Source organism: Vipera berus (genome assembly GCF_964194415.1).
Source record: "Vipera berus genome assembly, chromosome: 1".
Classification (NCBI taxonomy): Eukaryota; Metazoa; Chordata; class Lepidosauria; order Squamata; family Viperidae; genus Vipera; species Vipera berus.
Window position 1 is genome coordinate 303,912,242 of NC_138202.1, and position 19,074 is coordinate 303,931,315.

Consider the following 19,074-nt stretch of genomic DNA (forward strand, 5'->3'; position numbering starts at 1 on the left):
TAATAATAGTTTGACAGAAGCATGTAATATTGAGAAGGGCACAAGGCAAGGGTGTCCGTTATCGCCCTTGTTATTTGTGTTAACATTAGAGATATTATTGACTAAAATACGGAATTCGGAAAAAATTAAGGGGATACAAATTAGAGATCAGGATTATAGATTGAGAGCATTCGCAGATGATCTGGTTGTTACAGTGACTCAGCCAGAGAACTCTGTTGTGGACCTGATGGAGATAATAACACAATATGGGAAGGTTTCTGGATTTAAAGTTAATACACAGAAAACCAAAATTTTGGCCAGAAATATGACAGTATCGCAAAAGGCTCTTTTAGAAGGATTAACTGGATTTGAGATTGCTAAAAGGGTCAAATATTTGGGGGTGTTTTTGTCACCCTCTAATACAAAGTTATATAAAAATAACTATGAAAAACTATGGGGTAAAATTCAAAAAGAAATGGAGAGTTGGGGAAAATTGCAATTGTCTTTGTTGGGACGGATTGCAGCAGTGAAAATGAATGTCCTGCCTAAATTTTTATTTTTATTTCAAATGATACCGATTCTTAAGAAAGATTCTAATTTGGAGGAATGGCAGCGAGGTATCAATAAATTTGTGTGGGCAGGGAAAAAGCCACGAGTTAAACTTAAGATTATGCAGGATACTCGTGAGAGAGGTGGGCTTAAAATGCCCAATTTTAAATTATATTATGAAGCTGCTGCATTAGTAGGAATAAGTGATTGGATTAATTTGACACAAGAGAGATTATTAAATCTTGAGGGCCATGATTTGTTGTTTGGCTGGCATGCATATTTGTTGTATGATAAGAAGGTAGACAATGTGTTTAGAGTGCATATTTTAAGACAGGCATTGCTGAGAGTCTGGAGGAAGTATAGACATAAGTTAGATTGCAAGATACCACTGTGGGCAATTCCAAAACACGCAATAGAAAATATACATGCTGGTTTCAAACATGATGTGACTACGTACAAGGAGATCCTAAGTTTGGAAAGAAATGTCTGGTGTTTGAAATCATATAGCCTCTTGCGAGAAGAGAAGGTTGTTCAAAACTGGTTTCAATATACTCAGTTACGGGCCAGGTGGAAAGAAGACCAGAAAAATGGTTTTACAATGACTGATGAAAATTTGATAAAGCAAATTAGAAATCAGGGACCTGCACATATTAAACGGATATATCTTGCGCTGATAGAGATTGATTCGGAAACAGAACTTGTTAAGGATTGTATGGTAAAATGGGCCCAAAACATTCAGGAAGTTATCACAATGGACACGTGGGAAAAGATTTGGGTGAGGAATGTAAAATTCACACAAGCTCAAAATCTAAGAGAGAACTTTTACAAAATGTTTTATAGATGGCATCTAGATCCTAAAAAGCTTGCAAGTATGTATCCGAATTATCAGCCTAAATGTTGGAGGTGCGGTGATGAAGACGCAACATATTTTCACATATGGTGGACTTGTAAAAAGGTTAAGGCTTTTTGGATAAAAGTCTGGTGGAGCATGCAGAAGATTTTTAAACAGAGGATAAAGTTTTGTCCGCAACTTTTTTTGTTGGGAATAATTACAGATGCCACAGTTGTGGACACTAAGCTGATGTTGAATTTTATTACGGCAGCAAGACTTTTGATAGGTCAGTATTGGAAGAAAGAGGAACTGCCGACCATAGAAGAGTGGACTTTAAAGGTTTCCGACCTGGCAGAAATGGCGAAGAATTCGGCCTATTTGAAAGATCAGTCGCAAGAACGCTATATTATGGAATGGAGAAAATGGATTGAGTTTATCCAGAACAAGTATAGGGTTAAGAAGTTTTATGTAGCATTTGAATGAGTCTTCTTTCTTTTTTTCTTTTTTTCTTTTAGTTTTTTTTGTATATATTCAATATTACTAAGGTTTGTTTTATCCTATATAAGCTAGAGAGTGATGGATTTTAGAGTTTATAGTTGTTAGTATATGGTTGTTTATGATTGTTTTTTTTTATATACCTTGTATTTAGCTCTGGGAAGTCGGGGGGGGGGAGGGGGGGAGGGGGGAGAGGTAGGGGGGGAGGGAGAAGGGAGGGGGAGGGGGGTTTTAAAGGAAAATTGTATGTTAAAACTTTTCAATTAAAAAAAAAATAAATGTATGTAGATGTCTTTGTATAACTGCTGAGGCTAACAATTCTGAATCCCTAAAATAATTTGCATTGATGATACAGAAACACCCAATGACCAGAAATAAGGCAAGTTGTCATAGGAAAGCAACTTCAATTACATGGTATGGAAAATTACCTCTGAATTTCAACTTCTGGGAAATGTGAGCAAGAGACACTACTGTATTAATGCTTTCTTTATCAGGAGACGTCTGGAGACCAACACAAAAACAGAAGGAAACTAGAAAGGGTTTTGGTTTAATCCAGCAGGCCTTTTATGCTTGTGTATATCTCAGACAACAAGCTAAAATAACAAAGATTACTAAATTTTGTGGCTAGATGAGAGCATGGATGCCTGAAAAATCAGACACTAAAGGAATAATGGCATTCATCCCTTTAGAAATGAGCAGGCCCAAGAAAGCAAGCTTAGCAGATGGTACAGATCCCAGATGCATATACTTTTAATTAGAAATCCTATATAAACATAACTGCTATTACCCTAACAGAGGCTATTCACATACCAGAACTGATCCTAATCTGACATATTAAGGGAACAGTCTAAATTTTGGAAGATGGCAACAAGGTAATGGAAGAAATACCTGTGTGCCACATGCTCTTATTCTCTTAAACTAGCCTGATGCTTTCTAATGTAGGGGTGATCACTGTCTCACTGTCAATGTAGAAGAACAACATTCAGTTGTTCAATTAATTTTTTAAAGTAGAACCATTTTTTTTTGTTTTTTCAAACCAGCAGCATCTTTGATCCATCTTATTACAGCTCATGCGTTGTTACTTGCCTTAAGTGTGTGATTTGATCAAAACCGCCTTGAATCTTCCCATTTGCTTGATTATTTTAGTCTGTAGTCTAAAGCAGTTAATAATGACAGAACTCAGGACCTGATATGAAGAAGCTCCAATTAGTAAGAAATTTCTATTTGGGAAGGAAATATGTACTTTATATAGGTAGTAAAAAGCTTGTAAATGGGTTGGGGCCTGCCAGGATTTTTAAAAAGACACCTGGAGAGCTGTTGGAGATCCAGCGGGTCCGAATCTGATTGAACACAGTTAAAAACTTATTTGAAGTCTTACCTAGTGGCTCTCAAACCTCGTCCGGAGAGCAGGAGATTCAAGCAACCGAGACGAGTGCTGAGTTTCCAAGAACGGTTTATTAAGCAAAAGCAAACGGTCTCCAAACGGAACAAAGCCAGTGTTGGCTGCTACCCGCATCCAACGCTGTTAAATACACATTGCATGTACACACCCACGCCCCACCCGGCCGCACCCACCTCCGCCCATCCCCTACTTAACGCCCGTTCCTCCCAAACACCTCCCTTTGCAACACGCCCCGCTACCCGGCACCCTCCACCCCCCAGGTAAGTTCCCTCACGAACGCTCGCCCCGTCGCCGCTAGACGCCACCCCCACCCCCGTCCCTAGACCCGGCACCTTTCCTTCCGCTGCTTCAAACACAGCTTCACCCTGCTGCTTGCCCTCCCTTCGCAGGTCTGGCGAGCCCCCGGTCCTCTTGTCTTGGAAACGGGCTCCGCTGCCCTGGGCCCCGCCCGCCAGCGCTGCAAGGGCCGAGTCCACAGCTGGTCTGGGCCCAGGACCCTGCGAGGCTACCGTAGCCGGCAGGACGAGGCTGGGCCCAGGAACCTGCGAGGCCACCATAGCCGGCAGGGCTGGGCCGGGCCGCACGACGCACGCGCGCACCGTCGAGGCTCCAGCCGGCTCAGCGTGCACGTGTGGAGGCGCGCAGATGTCAGCAGGCCGCTGTCGCTGCCGCAGCCGGTGGGGTGTTGACTCGGCCCGGGCCCCGCCGAGGACGTCAGTGCCAGGAGCAGGTGAAGCAGGTGCCGGTGAGTGTCGCACCCGTGGCGCCGCTGGGCGTCGAGCCCGCGGGGCGTGACAGTGGCGATGGAAGCGGCAAAGTGTGTTTACTTTTCCGCTCTCATTGCGCCCGCCGATAACCGCCCAGCCGCCTTGTTCAGAGTGACCCACTCCCTGTTTAACCAGGGACCGAGGGATGACGCCTTGCAAGGTAGGGCTGAGGAATTTGTACAGTATCTGCAGGATAAAATCAATCAGATCCGGACAGGCTTGGACTCCGACTGGGCGGAATCCGGCGAAGTGGAGGGGGCAGGTCTGGAGGATACCATTTGAGTTTGACCCTGTGACTCTGGATGATGTGGACAGGATCATGGGTAAACTGAGCGCTACCACGTGTTTACTCGACCCATGTCCCTCCAGGTTGGTTTCTGCCACCTGGGAGGTGACAGGGGGCTGGCTCCAGGCAGTTGTCAATGCTTCTCTGATAGAGGGTGTCTTCTCCTCCGCCTTGAAAGAGGCGGTGGTAAGGTCCCTCCTCAAGAAGCCTGCCCTGGACCCGGCCTTGTTGAATAACTACTGTCCTGTCTCCAACCTTCGCTTTGTAGTGAAGATTGTTGAGAGTGTGGTGGCGCGTCAGTTCCCGCAATTCCTGGAGGAAGTGGACTATCTGGACCCGTACCAGTCTGGTTTCAGGCCCGGCTACAGCACGGAAATGACATTGGTCACACTGGTGGATGACCTCTGGTGGGCCCGAGACAGGGGCTGTTCCTCTGTCCTGGTCCTACTTGACCTCTCAGTGGCTTTTGATACCATCAACCATAGTATCCTGCTGCGACGGCTCGGGGGACTGGGAGTGGGAGGCAGTTTTACAGTGGTTCTCCTCCTACCTCTTGGGCCGTTCACAGTTTGTATTGGCAGGGGGACAGAGATCCACCCAGAGGCCCCTCACTTGTGGGGTGCCCCAGGTGTTGGTTCTTTGCCCCCTCCTGTTTATATAATATATAAACCTTTATTGTCAAAGTACAACATGTGTACATTGAGATTAACTGAGCCTCCCCCCATGCTCTCTTCCCCCAACACACAGTGACAACAAACCCTCCATCCTACCACACCATGTGAACCAACTACACCACACACCGGTCTCCCAAGTCAATTCTGCATAAGATTATGTCCCATTTAAAAGCCTAACAGCCCACGGATAAAAGCTATTTTTCAGCCTGTTGATACGGCTGGCTATATTCCTATATCTCCTACCAGATGGTAGTAGAGTAAAGAGATACCGTCCAGGGTGTGAGTCATCCCTGAGAATCTTCCTCACTCTTCCAAGGCAATGAGCCCTGGCGATGTCATCCAGTGGTGTCAGGGAACAGCCTACAATGTCTTGTGCTGTGCTCACTACCCTCTGTAATACTTTCCTGTCCGTGGCTGTCAGACCAGCATACCAAACCACAATACCATACAAGAGGACGCTCTCTATGTTAGACCGGTAAAACAATCTATATGAAGCCACTGGGTGAGATCATTCATGGCTTTGGGGTGAGGTATCACCAATATACGGAGGTTACCCAGTTGACCGAGTGGCTGTGGATACCGGCATCTCACGTTGTCCAACAAGTTCCATCTCTTTTAATCGGGGGAGGTATTGCCCCCTCAGAAAGGGCTCACAACTTGGGTGTCCTCCTTGATTCACAGCTCAACCTGGAAGATCATTTAATGGCCATGACCAGGGGGGCCTTCGCACAGGTTCACCTAGTGCACCAGTTGCGCCCCTTCTTGGACCGAGATGCCCTATGCATGGTTACCCATGCCCTCGTCACCTCTCGTCTGGATTACTGCAATGCTCTTTACATGGGGCTGCCCTTGGACAGCACCCGGAGGCTTCAACTGGTGCAAAATGCGGCCGCGCGGGTGCTTATGGGAGTATCTCGGTACTCCCATGTTACACCACTACTGCGCGAGCTGCATTGGCTTCCGGTTGCTCTCCGAGTACATTTCAAGGTGCTGGTAATCACTTTTAAAGCCCTACATGGCTTAGGCCCGGGGTATTTGCGAGACCACCTGCTGCCATTGTCAACCTCCCATCGCCCAGTTCACTCCCACAGAATCGGCCTCCTCAGGGTGCTGTCTGCCAGGCAATGCCAGCTGGCGGCCCCCAGGGGGAGAGCCTTCTCTGTGGGCATGCTGACCCTTTGGAACGAACTACCTCCGGAGCTGCGGATGGCCCCTGACCTTCAGTCCTTCCACTGTGACCTGAAGACTTGGTTGTTTCAACAAGCGGGTCTGACTATGTATTTTAATTAGGTTTTACTGGGTTTTAAATTGTCATGTTATCATTGTATTTACTAGTTTAATTCTTTTTAAATTTTCATTCTATGTTTTTTCTTTTTTAATTTTTATTGTTGTGAGCTTCCCTGAGTCCTTAGGGAGAAGGGTGGCATATAAATTTAAGTAAATAAATAAATAAATAATACAACCTACTTTTTAGGAAAATATACAAGAGCAGCATCATATCTGACTACCTGATAGACATAACAATTGCAAACAAACCATAAAAAACAAATAATGCATTATTAATAATGCACTTTAAAACAAATCAGATAGAATGTGACATAACAATGCAAAGTTAACCAAGCAAGCATAATTTGGACAGAGAAGATGAGGAAATGTTTTTTTTTAAATGTGGAAGTTACACAGAGGGGAAAAAAACAAGAAAATTTACTCTACAAAGTTGTGAAATATTGGGCACTGGCTCACATGTAGAGATTACCAATATAAAATGTGCAATTTGTCTTAGTTAGATTTACCAGTAGTACAATCTTATATCATTTATCATATTATGATAAACATCACAGAAGAGTGGACTAATAATTATTTTAACAGAGCCAAAAAGCAAAATGGATGACTGGGTTTGAGTATCAGGTAAGCCTCAAATTAGAGTACAATCAGCAGTGGAAACTAGGTATTGACATGCTGCATTAAATCAATACAGAAATAATACAAGAACTGTTAAGCCTTATTAATGCTGTTGTGTTTATTGTTGTTGCTGCTTTACTAGTTTTATTCCCAACAGGAGGTAAATGGATGACAGTCAGTACAAGCAAAGGTGTTGGTATACTGGGAGAAAACAGCTAAGTTTCTCTGCAGTTACCATGTTTCTGGGGTCTGATTCCAAACTGACCTATCTTAGAAAAGGCAGTTCTTTATTCAGTGTGTCAGGGAATGTATTACTATAATTCTGTTGTTTATACCTATGCTACTATAGTATACTCAAACCATACAATATATTTTATTAATTAGAATTTTTATCCATCTGGCTTTCTTTTAGCTGTAAGCTTAATCACCTGAACTAGTTTCAGATAGATTTTTTAACTTTTTTGGATAGAATCCCACTTGTTCCCCAGCCTCTTCTCAACTGGAATTTATTCTGTTCCAATTACTTAAAAAAGTGTGAATGAGGAGCAGAATATTAGAAAGTAAAATCTCGGCATATGGCTCAATCCAATGGTCCATGCTGTCCAGAATTTAATTGTAGAGTGAACCAGCCAAGATACTACAAGACATTTCTCAAGTTAGTGCTGTATAGTATCTGTCCCAAGGAATTAATCTTCCTTCCAGAAAGAAAATTCAGATCTTACTGATATAACCCTAAGACTTGAAAACTTGAGACCATCACATTCTAACTCATTCAAAGGCCCTAGAGCAGGGGTCAGCAACCTGAAACAGTGAAAGAGCCACTCGGAACCGGTTCCCTCACAAAAGGAAAAACTGGGAGCCGCAAAAAATGTGTGCGCATGCGCGTACATGCGCGCATGCGCAGAACAGGGTTTGACTGAAGAGTGGAGCCAAGGCGAGATATGCACCTACCCTGCATATTTGAATTGATTGGTTGAACTTTTTTAGTCCCACTTTTTGTTTTTGGACTGCACATGGCAGAGGACTGGGAGCCGCAAGAGAGGGCTGAAAGAGCCGCATGCGGCTCCGGAGCCGCGGGTTGCAGACCTGTGCCCTAGAGCATGCTGGCTGGGGAATTCTGGGAGTTGAAGTCCACTTGTCTTAAAGTTGCCTCGGTTGGACACCTCTGTCCTAGAGGGACCCATTACTGTTCCAATCAGGACACAAACAAGAGAAGCTTACCTGTTGCTGAACTAAAAGATTCCCAACATCAGTCATTACTGACTATTGAGAACTGTAGCTAAGAGGCTACCATGCCTTCTCTTTATTTACACAGTGGTTTGTAAGATGCCAAATCATTCTAGTCTAGGAGAGCTGATGCTGATTTTTTTTAATCCCATACTCCTCTCATGAGGCATTTACCTTTACTTTGTAAGCTTGGTGGCAACCTTCTCCATTTCTGCCTTTTAATTGATGCAAGGCACTTAGGAGGAGAATATTCATTAATATACCATCAGTAAATGGATACATAAATAAATATTTAATTTCTTTAACAGTTTAGGAACTAGGGATAACCTGTTTTACATCAACATTACTTTTGCAGACCCTTTAATGAACCTAATTAGAGGATAAAGCTTCTTTCAGCTGCCCTATTTCCTCTGTGTAATATTTTCCTCAAAGAGGCTGGTCATATTTTAGGGATTTTTTTAATCATTCCTACTTAGTTTTTTTTAAGTAATGCTAGTTGCTATCTCTTTATGGATCTGTCAGTTTTAAAGTAGAAAGAGTGGCATTTTATTTTACAAGAGACAAAATTGAATTGGAAGAGATTTTCTAAATAGATTGAATTAGGGACCAAAACGTTAGGACAAGAGCAGAGGCTTTGGATAGTTGATTAAGATGACATACAAGTTACAGTGACTGTACTGTATTTCTTTTGAAATTTTTACTTGCCTTTATAAAATATGGTATTACTCTGATATATAAGCAGCTACTCTGCTTGAAGCAAGAATAGTCTGGGATTCATATCCCTAAGAAATCTTTCCACTGTGCTATGAATGAGGTCAGATTCTAGCTTAAAGGTGTTCTTCTCTGACCCACGGTTGTCATTCTGAGCCCTTAAGTTATATGGCAACAGGGATGAAATGAGGAAACAAAATATTGCCTTTTATCTTTTCCTTCTCCTGAAAACTATCCTGCTTCCTCCTATCCCTTACTTCCAAAGTTTAAAAGCAGCAGTTCTAGGCTAGCTGTTAAAAAAAAGCAGTATATAATTTCCCAAGCCAGCATCCCAGAGAATTAAAACTACGAGGGACTTGCATAGATCAGTTCCCTCTCTTTTCCAAAATACTTTCTGTTGAAATTTCTCTACAACAAACATTTATTCCACCAGATTCTCAATATTCCAAAAACAATGAAACATATATTTATATTAATTTTCTTTGCTTTATCATTGCTTTATGGTTGGAGACCAAATTAACATTAAGACGTTCTTTGGGATATATGTTATTAACTTCCAAATCTATACACTATATTTCTACAGACCTAGATAAGAGTACAGTCTCCTACAGTCTCAGTTCAAGCTTTGCTCCTATGATCACATGGATATATCTTTGTAGATTTTTTGGCAAAATATGGAAATGGTTTGGCATTTTCTTCTCTGGCGATGTTTTGTCAGGTTCCCAGACCTAGGATTCACTGCTAGTTAATCATCCGAGCATTAACCAGATCAAATTCTGCTTAGCAGTCAAAGTTTTTGCAATGCACTTCTTCATTTACAAATGGATGGCAAGAGACCACTCAGGTTTTGCTTTAGGGAAGTCTTATCCTATCTCCGAATACATAGGGTACAACTGTTACTGGCATTGTTGTTAGTTGCGAAGTCGTGTCCGACCCATCGCGACCCTATGGACAATATTCCTCCAGGCTTTCCTGTCCTCTACCATCTTCTGGAGTCCATTTAAGCTCATGCCTACTGCTTCAGTGACTCCATCCAGCCACCTCATTCTCTGTCGTCCCGTTCTTCTATTGCCCTCAATCTTTCCCAGCATTAGGCTCTTCTCCAGTGAGTCCTTCCTTCTCATTAGGTGGCCAAAGTATTTGAGTTTTAGCTTCAGGATCTGGCCTTCTAAAGAGCAGTCAGGGTTGATCTCCTCTAGGACTGACCAGTTTGATCGCCTTGCAGTCCAAGGGACTCGCAGGAGTCTTCTCCAGCACCATAGTTCAAAGGCTTCAATTCTTTGGTGCTCAGCCTTTCTTATGGTCCAGCTTTCACTGCCATACATTGCAACTGGGAAGACCATAGCCTTGACTATATGCACTTTTGTTGACAGGGTGATGTCTCTGCTTTTTAGTGTGCTGTCTAGATTTGCCATGGCTTTCCTCCCAAGGAGCAAGCATCTTTTAATTTTTTGGCTACAGTCCCCATCTGCAGTGATCTTGGAGCCCAGGAAAATAAAATCTGTCACTACCTCCATTTCTTCCCCATCTATTTGCCAGGAATTGAGAGGGCCAGATGCCATGATCTTGGTTTTCTTAATGTTTAGTTTCAACCCAAGTTTTGCACTCTCCTTCACCCGCAACAAGAGGCTCTTTAGTTCTTCTTCACTTTCTGCCATTAGAGTGGTATCATCTGCATATCTTAGGTTGTTGATGTTTCTTCCGGCAATCTTAATTCCAACTTTTGATTCATCTAGCCCTGCCTTTCTCATGATGTGCTCTGCATATACGTTAAATAGGCAAGGCGACAGTATACAGCCTTGCCGGACTCCTTTCCCAATTTGGAACCAATCAGTGGTTCCGTGTCCAGTTCTCACTGTTGCTTCTTGGCCCACATATAGGTTTCTCAAGAGACAAATAAGATGGTCTGGTATGCCCATCTCTTTGAGGACTTGCCACAGTTTGTTATGATCCACACAATCAAAGGCTTTAGCATAGTCAATGAAGCAGAAGTAGATGTTTTTCTGGAACTCTCTAGCTTTCTCCATGATCCAGCGTATGTTAGCAATTTGATCTCTAGTTCCTCTGCCTCTTAGAAATCCTGCCTGTACTTCTGGTAGTTCTTGATCCACATACTGCTGTAGTCTAGCTTGTAGAAATTTAAGCATAACTTTACTAGTTAGTTAGTTAGTTACTGGCATAGCTGAGAATAAAACAGGTGACACTGTCATAGTGTAATGAACAGTGAGAGATGGTATTAAAGTATTCCCTTCTGCTGCCTAAATGAAAACTAATGACTTTCTTTGGGACCATAATATGTGGTTCTAGAAATGTGATCAAGGTTTTAGGCACTGAATATCCACACTTTGTCTTGTAGAAATTAATTTAAGGGGAGACAGATCCTGTAAAATTAAATTTACTCTCTCTTTGAATCCATGACATTGATCAATTACTAGAACAAGGAAAAAAGCAATTAAAGGACTAATATTTTCTTAATTCAGCAATGCCAGTCACTTAATAAAAAGTCCCATCAGACTAGTAGGTAAATAAAATTTTAATAAAAGTTTTATTAAACTCTCACTTATAAATATATTCAGGCAACAGGCTTCTGACAGGTTAGAAAACAATTTTGTTGAGTCTCATATGAAAATGGAGATACCTTTGGTACAACAGGAACAGTCCAGTTCACAAGGCTTGAGTAGGCCTTTTAGCCACATATGTCTCCGTTTTAACATCCAGATGAATAGTCTTTATTGTGATCACTGACCAGCACAATTTTATAACTAAAACTATAAATCCCAAACAAACATTAAAAAAATTATAAAATGGCAACAAAGTCATATGCTAATAAGAAAACAATACATCTTAAAAACTCCAAACATAGCTTGCTGATGATATATTATTCAACTGAAGGTATGTGATATTCTCTTCTAAGCTTCTAAGCTTCTGAGTCATGTTTCATGTTTTTCCCCATCTGCTTTTGAGAAAGAGGAAGCATTTGAAGGCAGATAACGAAAAGAGAGAGATATCTTAAAACCTACCTTAAGAGCTGACAGAAATAGAGGAAAAACTGTTATCTTGGGATGAAAGTAACATTTCTACATTGTTCCAGTAGATACAAAAGCAAGGAACAAATGCCTTGAAAGAACCATATTTTAAAAAAGGCATAAATTTTGAAAAACAGGTGATGCCTCCAAATAGGTCAACCTTTTTTCTTCAAGCAGATAATTAGAGATTTGGGGTGAGTAAATCTTATTAGCCTTTTTTCACCTTATCTTTTCTCACAAGAGGCTAGCAGATGATTCAAATACCTTAATGTTCCAAGAGGAATGCTGAAATAATCCCATTGCACAAAAGCCCATTTCCCAGCCAGTAGGATGGCTGATCTGTATTTAAATAGTTTACGGAAGTCTCGCTTATGAATTCAGCTACTGCAGGAGAATTGAGGATAGCATCAGTCATTCATCTGCCTTTTTGTGGCTCTTTGTCAGATTAGTGATCTAAGATCCTGTTTTCTACATCATGACAGGTGCAATAATTGTACAACAATTATATCAAACACTATAATTTGGAATGACTAACTTTGCTTCCTGCTTTCGGTGTGATAATAGTGACAATCCAAGAAGAGGAATTCTCCAGAAAGCAAAGCTCATGACACAAGTATTAAGTAAGCAAGTCATGCAATAGAATATCTTCTTTATAAAAGACATTTTATAAAGATTCAGGTTTAAAATATAAAGTAGTCTTGAATATAAAACAACATTCCCTAATCTGGCGTCCTGCAACTCCCTAAATTCCCAAGCAAAATGACTTCACTGGATAAAACCTTTGAAGCTCTCCCCTAATGCATTTCGATGGCAACAAGTTGGGAAAAACTACTCTGAAAGAACAATAACAAGAGAAAAGAGGAGGAGGAGGAGGAGGAGGAGGAGGAGGAGGAGGAGGAGGAGGAGGAGGAGGAGGAGGAGGAGGAGGAGGAGGAGGAGGAGGAGGAAAAAGAAAGAAGACAAAGGAGGTGGGATAAATAGGAAAAAGATATGGAACCATGTTAATTTTGTTATTTATTTGAGGGTTATATCAGCTAAGTCCTAGGAGGAAGATACGTATGGGGAACCCCTTTGGCTAGAGAACAGATTTGCAACCATGAAAGCTTATTGTGAATGAAGAAGGCTGCCAGGAGATAAGGCAAGCCAGTCCAAAAATTGGCTGTCACAAAACTCCATTTACCAAATCTGTGGTGGGTGCTTCTCACACCCCTCCCTCCCCAAACCCCCCAGAATGCTCTCCAAAATCCCACTATTTTACCTTTGTCTTTTTTTGGGTTATTAGTGGTTAGAGACACCAAGCTGCAAACCAGGAGATTGTGAGTTCTAGTCCCACATTAGGCACAAAGCCAGCTTACTTTCTCTCAGCCCTAGGAAGAAGGCCATGGTAAATCCTTTTTAAACAACTTGCCAAGAAAACTACTCTAGTCAGGAATTAAGACTAATTTAAAGAAAAGGCACAACGTTGGATACATTGGATACAAAGATGGGATACAAGCCACCATCTTTGTTTTCTGTAATAATATCTATGAGGCCACGTGGTGCCCATATGTGTTCTTACAGTATACATCTTTCTAGACTCTAGCTTCTAGAAATCAGTCTTTGCTTTGCCAAATGTCATCTTTTCACTTATTTTTTTAATGATCTCAAAGGAATTCAAATGAGGTGTAGCAGAACAGGTACTACTTTGAAATAACAGGTTGATTCAATGTTATATCTCTGCTTGACATCAAGTTATCAAGACAGATGAAAATCAGTGCAAAATAAAAATATTTTTTTCAGATACTGGACATTGATAAGCCTTGTTTGTGTACAGTTAAAATAGAATGTCTACTCCAAATGTTAGTGTGTAGCAAATCAATACTGTTCTTACAATAATCAGTCAAAACGGCATGAAGAGGATTAAAAGCTCATTGCTCCCTATTAATGGTATATTAAGATCCATGTAGTAGTTCAATCTAGATCAGGGGTGTCAAACTCAATTTCATTGAGGGCCGCATCAGCATTGCGGTTGCCCTCTAGGGGCAGGGTGGGTATGGCCAGGGTGGGCGTGGCCTACTGGGTGGGTGTGGCTAGAGTACATATGGCCTACTGGGTGGGCATGGCCAGTTTTACATCGTTCGCATCAAGGGTGCCTATGGGGGCCTGGGCAGGAGTGGGACAGATCTGAGGGTCTCTGGCAGAAGGAGGGTCTCTGGGCCAGGGCCAAGGCAGTGGGGGTCGTTCCCTCACTGTTTCCAGGATGGCTTCGCAGGCCACATGAAACCACTTCACGGGCCAGATCTGGCCCCCGGGCCTTGTGTTTGACATGTCTGATCTAGATTAAAGACAGTGCTATCAAATAAATATTGGTACCACATTGGCTCTTAATTTTATTTAAGTCTATAATTTAGGGAGTATCTTTATGTAGCTGAATTTAAGATAGCATTACACATAACACTGAAGTATTTTTATCAGAATATTTCACTATGGTAATACAGTACAGATATTCCGGCTTTCTGGATATGTACAATAGCTGATATTTCCTGATTTTGCTCAGGATTTGTGTTTAGTTTCTATTTTGGTCTATCTAAAGATAGTCTAGTCAGGAAAAAAAAACAAGAAAAGTTGCCATTGCTCTTAACCATACACCTTTGGGAATAATTAAGGGTTAGTACTACAGCTATTATTATTCATGGAATTTTTCCAGAACTTATTAAAATTATGCAGTAAGGTGAACACTTATATTGTCAAGTCTTGATCCTTGGCCAGAAAACAGCCAGACTTAAATAGTTCCTATCAATGAGGTTAATGACAGAGCAACAACTATTAGCATCCCTATTCACACCACAGATTGTGCAAATAGGACTGCAAGTGCTAGCGCAAGTGGGGGGAATGCACACCCATGCATGTGTGCACCAACCAGCCATTTCTGCGGCCCACTGGCCAAGAGTCCACAGCCTGGGCCCGGGCCACGGACCATAGGTTTGTGACCCCTATTTTAGATGCACACGCAATGAGGAAAAAAAACACAACTCTGGTGAAGACATGATTATTATTTTCTGTGGACTGTTCTTTACATTATCTAAACATTAAGCTTTTCTAATTTGATCATAAAGCCTGCATCTATCCTTAAATCTATTCAACTGGCTTTTCCCTGTCAGTTTTTAAATTTTGTACATATTCTCTGGAAAAGCTCATTGATTTGCCTTAAGAAATCATTAGTGCTATCTGGTTTTTATTTCACTACTTAGCCTATACTTCCATAATGAAAGTTTAACTACGTATGTCACTACCAACATAGAGCACCATTCCTCCCCCGCCCCACCTGCCCTCCTCAATGGCATTTGCTTTATCCATAGAATGGTAGCATCTTTAACATGTCACTTTCCTCACTACTCAATGAAGTTTCTGAAGGAGAGTATACCCAACAATCTTAATTGTTTTTTAGATCAAAGTTTCAGTGAATACAAGCCAAATGGTTACCTAAAATCTTGGACTAATTACAATGGTTGAATATTTTCAAATCTTAATTTTAATCATACAGTTTGCAGCTTCAGAGGACCTAATAATGGATTAGTATAATTCTTCATTTTAGACTCTACATCATGACTACCACAGAGCTATTAAAAACATCTCAAAAAGTTTCTGATTTATACCCACATGGGACTGCAAATTTGGCCTCGTGTAAGTTTGAAATAAATTTGAAATTTTATAGTGTAGACTTATGAACAGCAGGTTGAATCATTATTGTGTACTATCATCTTGAGAAGTTTAATGCTATAATTTGTTCTTGCTTGTTTGTTTAACTTTTTTTTTCTAAATGTCTCAAGTTTATCCCCATACTCTAAAATATTTCCAGGGATTAAACTTCTGCACCCATGAAATTATTTCACTCTTCTATTTTTTTTAGTGATTTCTTTATAATGCTACCTCTTCCACCTCTGTACTTTTAAATCCTAGAAAAAAATGTGCTATGCCCATGCTTTGACGCTAACCAAGTCATTTGCTTTTCACATGCTTTCATACTTATGTTGTTATAACTAAAACAAATGTATAAATCTGCTTTAATGTTCTTTCCCAAACGAATTATTTCCCTTTGTCTATGATCCAAGGGTGCTTAGTGAACTAATTTTATTCCTTATTGTTTGTGAATTTGATTGCAACTTTTAGCTAATTTCCCCAAATTAGTGGGAAATAACTATTTCCCTAGATAGTGAATTTAGCTCTATATAAATTAGTTAAATGCATGTTGCACTTCGTTAAAAATCAAGTCCTACGGGAATAGGGTGGTATATAAGTTAAATAAAATAAAATAAATTAAATAAATATTAAGTTGGTTCTTGTTTGCTCATATGCATATACCTTTTATATATTCATTCCCTTCACTAAGGATAAGGTATGAGGCAGCTCAGGAGTTCATGGCTACCATGATGACTATGGGATTAGTCATCCTGGGCCTGACCTAGGACAGTGGCCATATACTGGTACCAGGTTTACCTGTTGGAGCAGTGGCAACATGAACTTTTAGAATCTCCCTTGCCATGGTCAGATCATGGCCTGATTATCTGGTGCCACTAACCACTGCAGTTATGCAAAGCAGGTTAGCGTGTTCCTCCCCCAGTGACTGACGGACCCTGATGAGGACTCTTGTGGCCCCCCTCCTGTGGTGGAACAATAGCTGGGAGTTGTTCCTCGGTTGGTCTGTTGCACAATCCATCTGAAACCTTGAAATAGGAGGATGCAGAGACATTGGATCAGATCCTGCCTGTGCAACCTCTTCCTTTTAATGGATTCTATCATTCTTGGTGATTCACAGATGAATTGAGGGAGATGAAATGAAAAAAAATTGTCTAGCACACAATGGCAGAAGAACCTGACCGAATATAGTTACAGCTATTTTAAAGGGCTACCTCATGTTCCAACAAAGAGGCAATGCTTCTCCAACCTTATTATATCTGCAGATAGCTGCCCCACATATTTGTCTTGGGAGACTCTAGCCCTGTTGGTCAAAGGGAATTTTGAGATCCTCTACAGAGTTCTGTGGAGAAAATTCCTCAGCATCTGTCAAAGCCACCTGAATTCATTCTCAGCTAATTGCGAGCCTTACTATAGGTCTTAAGAAGGTAACCAGGACAAATTCTTGCCCTGTCATTAGGCATTGGTTTGAACTTGTTGTCCCTAAGGAACTGGATAGAGTTCTTAGTATTTGGGGCTCAGTTTTTCCACACCCTCATGGTTACTTAAAGCTGGTTGACTGGTATGGCAGTCTAGTGGTAAAGATGCTCCCCTCTAAATTGAAAGGGTTGAGAGTTCAATCCTAGGTACCGTCAGATGTTACTCTCTTAGGGTGAAAGAAAAAATATCTCCTGCAAACTCTGTGTGGGATCAGGAAGGGCAACTGGCCAGGGAATGCTCATCTCCATCCAGTCACCCTAACCCTACCTCAATTAAGGGATTACAAGGTTGCAAATAGGGAATTTTTTATGGTTAGTTAAAGCTGATTGCAGGGAGGGTTCATGTGGGTGGATTCTAGAGGTTGTGAATTCTTCCTTGAGTAAGGGAATTGTTCCTCTGCTTTTTAAGGAGGCACTGGTTCACACACCCCTCCTCAAGAAACCATCACCGGATTTCACCATACTGGGCAATATTCATCAAGTATTCACCTCCCCTTTTGAAGGAAGATGATTGAGAAGGTGGTCATGCAGCAGATTCAGAGAGCTCTGGATAAAGTGGATTATCTGAATCTCTTTCAGTCAAGATTCAGCCCTGAACGTGAGATGAAAATGGCATTAGTTGCATTTTTTAGATGATCTCTGGTAGGAGCGGATGGAGATTGTGCATCTATCCTTGCATTTTTTAACCTCTTAGCAGCCTTTGATACAAATGACCATGGTATCCTTATGGACCAGCTCTGAGGATTGGGCATGGAGTACACTGTATTGTACTGGCTCTCTTTCTCCAGCATTGGCTGCCTTTGGCGGTAACTGAAGAGGAGAGAGAATCCACCCTCACCCCCTACTTTGTGGGTTCTGCCTATTACTCTTCCTTTTCATGAAGCTCATCCAGCACCATGGATATGATTGTATCACTATGCTTATGGTTCCCAATCATATCTTTCAGCTCCTGGAGAATAAAGTGGTATGATTATTTGAGAGGGATCACCTTCACTCAATTACGTCTGCCCAACCCATTAAGCCCAACAGATTTGGTGTGCTGTAGGCCCCATTTACTAAAGAGTTTAATCTGACAAGACCAAGGACACAGACCTTTTCTGTCATGCCACCCTCCCCCCCCCCCATGTAGAAATTCATTCCTCCTGAAGAGAACTCACTCCATCCCCAATATACTTCAGGAAGTCCCTTAAAACATGGTTGTGTGGCTGTGCCAACAGGCTTGGGCATCTCAAGATGGTAATGAATTAGTGATATGGCTTTATTGATCATTACAATAACTCTTTCTGCTACTCCATTATTAATAACTTTGTGTTTTAATTGTTAGTTTTTATGTCTCTCTTTTTTATTGTATGCCATCCAGAGTAATAAATCTGTGAGATGGGTAGCTATATAAATATGTTATATAAACAAAATACCTGTATTCATATGTAGCAGAAAATGGGGGTCCCTATTGCTATGGTGTTTTTTTCCCCAGTAGAAAGTTATAGTGTGCCATATACTAGCGTTTCTCTACATTCGTCCTGTTTATGGAGGTGGGATGATTTTAAAGATGATCCAATGAATGTAGGACTCCTTCATTTTGTTTGGAATTTGGAAAAATGTGTAGATTTTATGGTTCTATTCTAGCACAGACTTGATGTGATGGGAATATTTCATTTGGATTTCTGCACTGAACAGGACTTAGTCAGACTGAACCAGATTCAGAAGCTTAAATAGCCCCTTCTGATTTTTTGAATCTATGATTCTGTTTTTTTCCAATTTCTGCCCTCTGCCCTCAATTTCACTCATATTATTAACTTGCGAAGGTTTTTTCTTCCTCCATCTTTTTTTTCCCAAAGACTAGAGAGGCTGTTTAAAATGGCTTATTTTTTTTTAAGCAAGAAAACACCATATTCCAAGCACTGGCCACATTACCAATCAAAATAAGGTGATCACCTCTCTCCATCAAATCTCTCCCTCTTCCCTCCATCCCCCAGCTTTTTTGAAAAGAGAAATGACTCAAGCAATCACCTGGACTGCACCTGGCAAATCCACCAAATGTAGTAAAGTGAATGTTCAATAGTTCTATGGC

The 19,074-nt window shown here is 41.2% G+C and overlaps 1 protein-coding gene across 1 annotated transcript in view; it reads right to left on the minus strand.

Annotated features, from left to right (window-relative positions):
- ALK (ALK receptor tyrosine kinase) overlaps positions 1-19,074 on the minus strand; it is a gene marked incomplete at both ends in the record, with an annotated part of 680,504 nt that overhangs the window by 486,625 nt on the left and 174,805 nt on the right. The window lies entirely within an intron of this gene.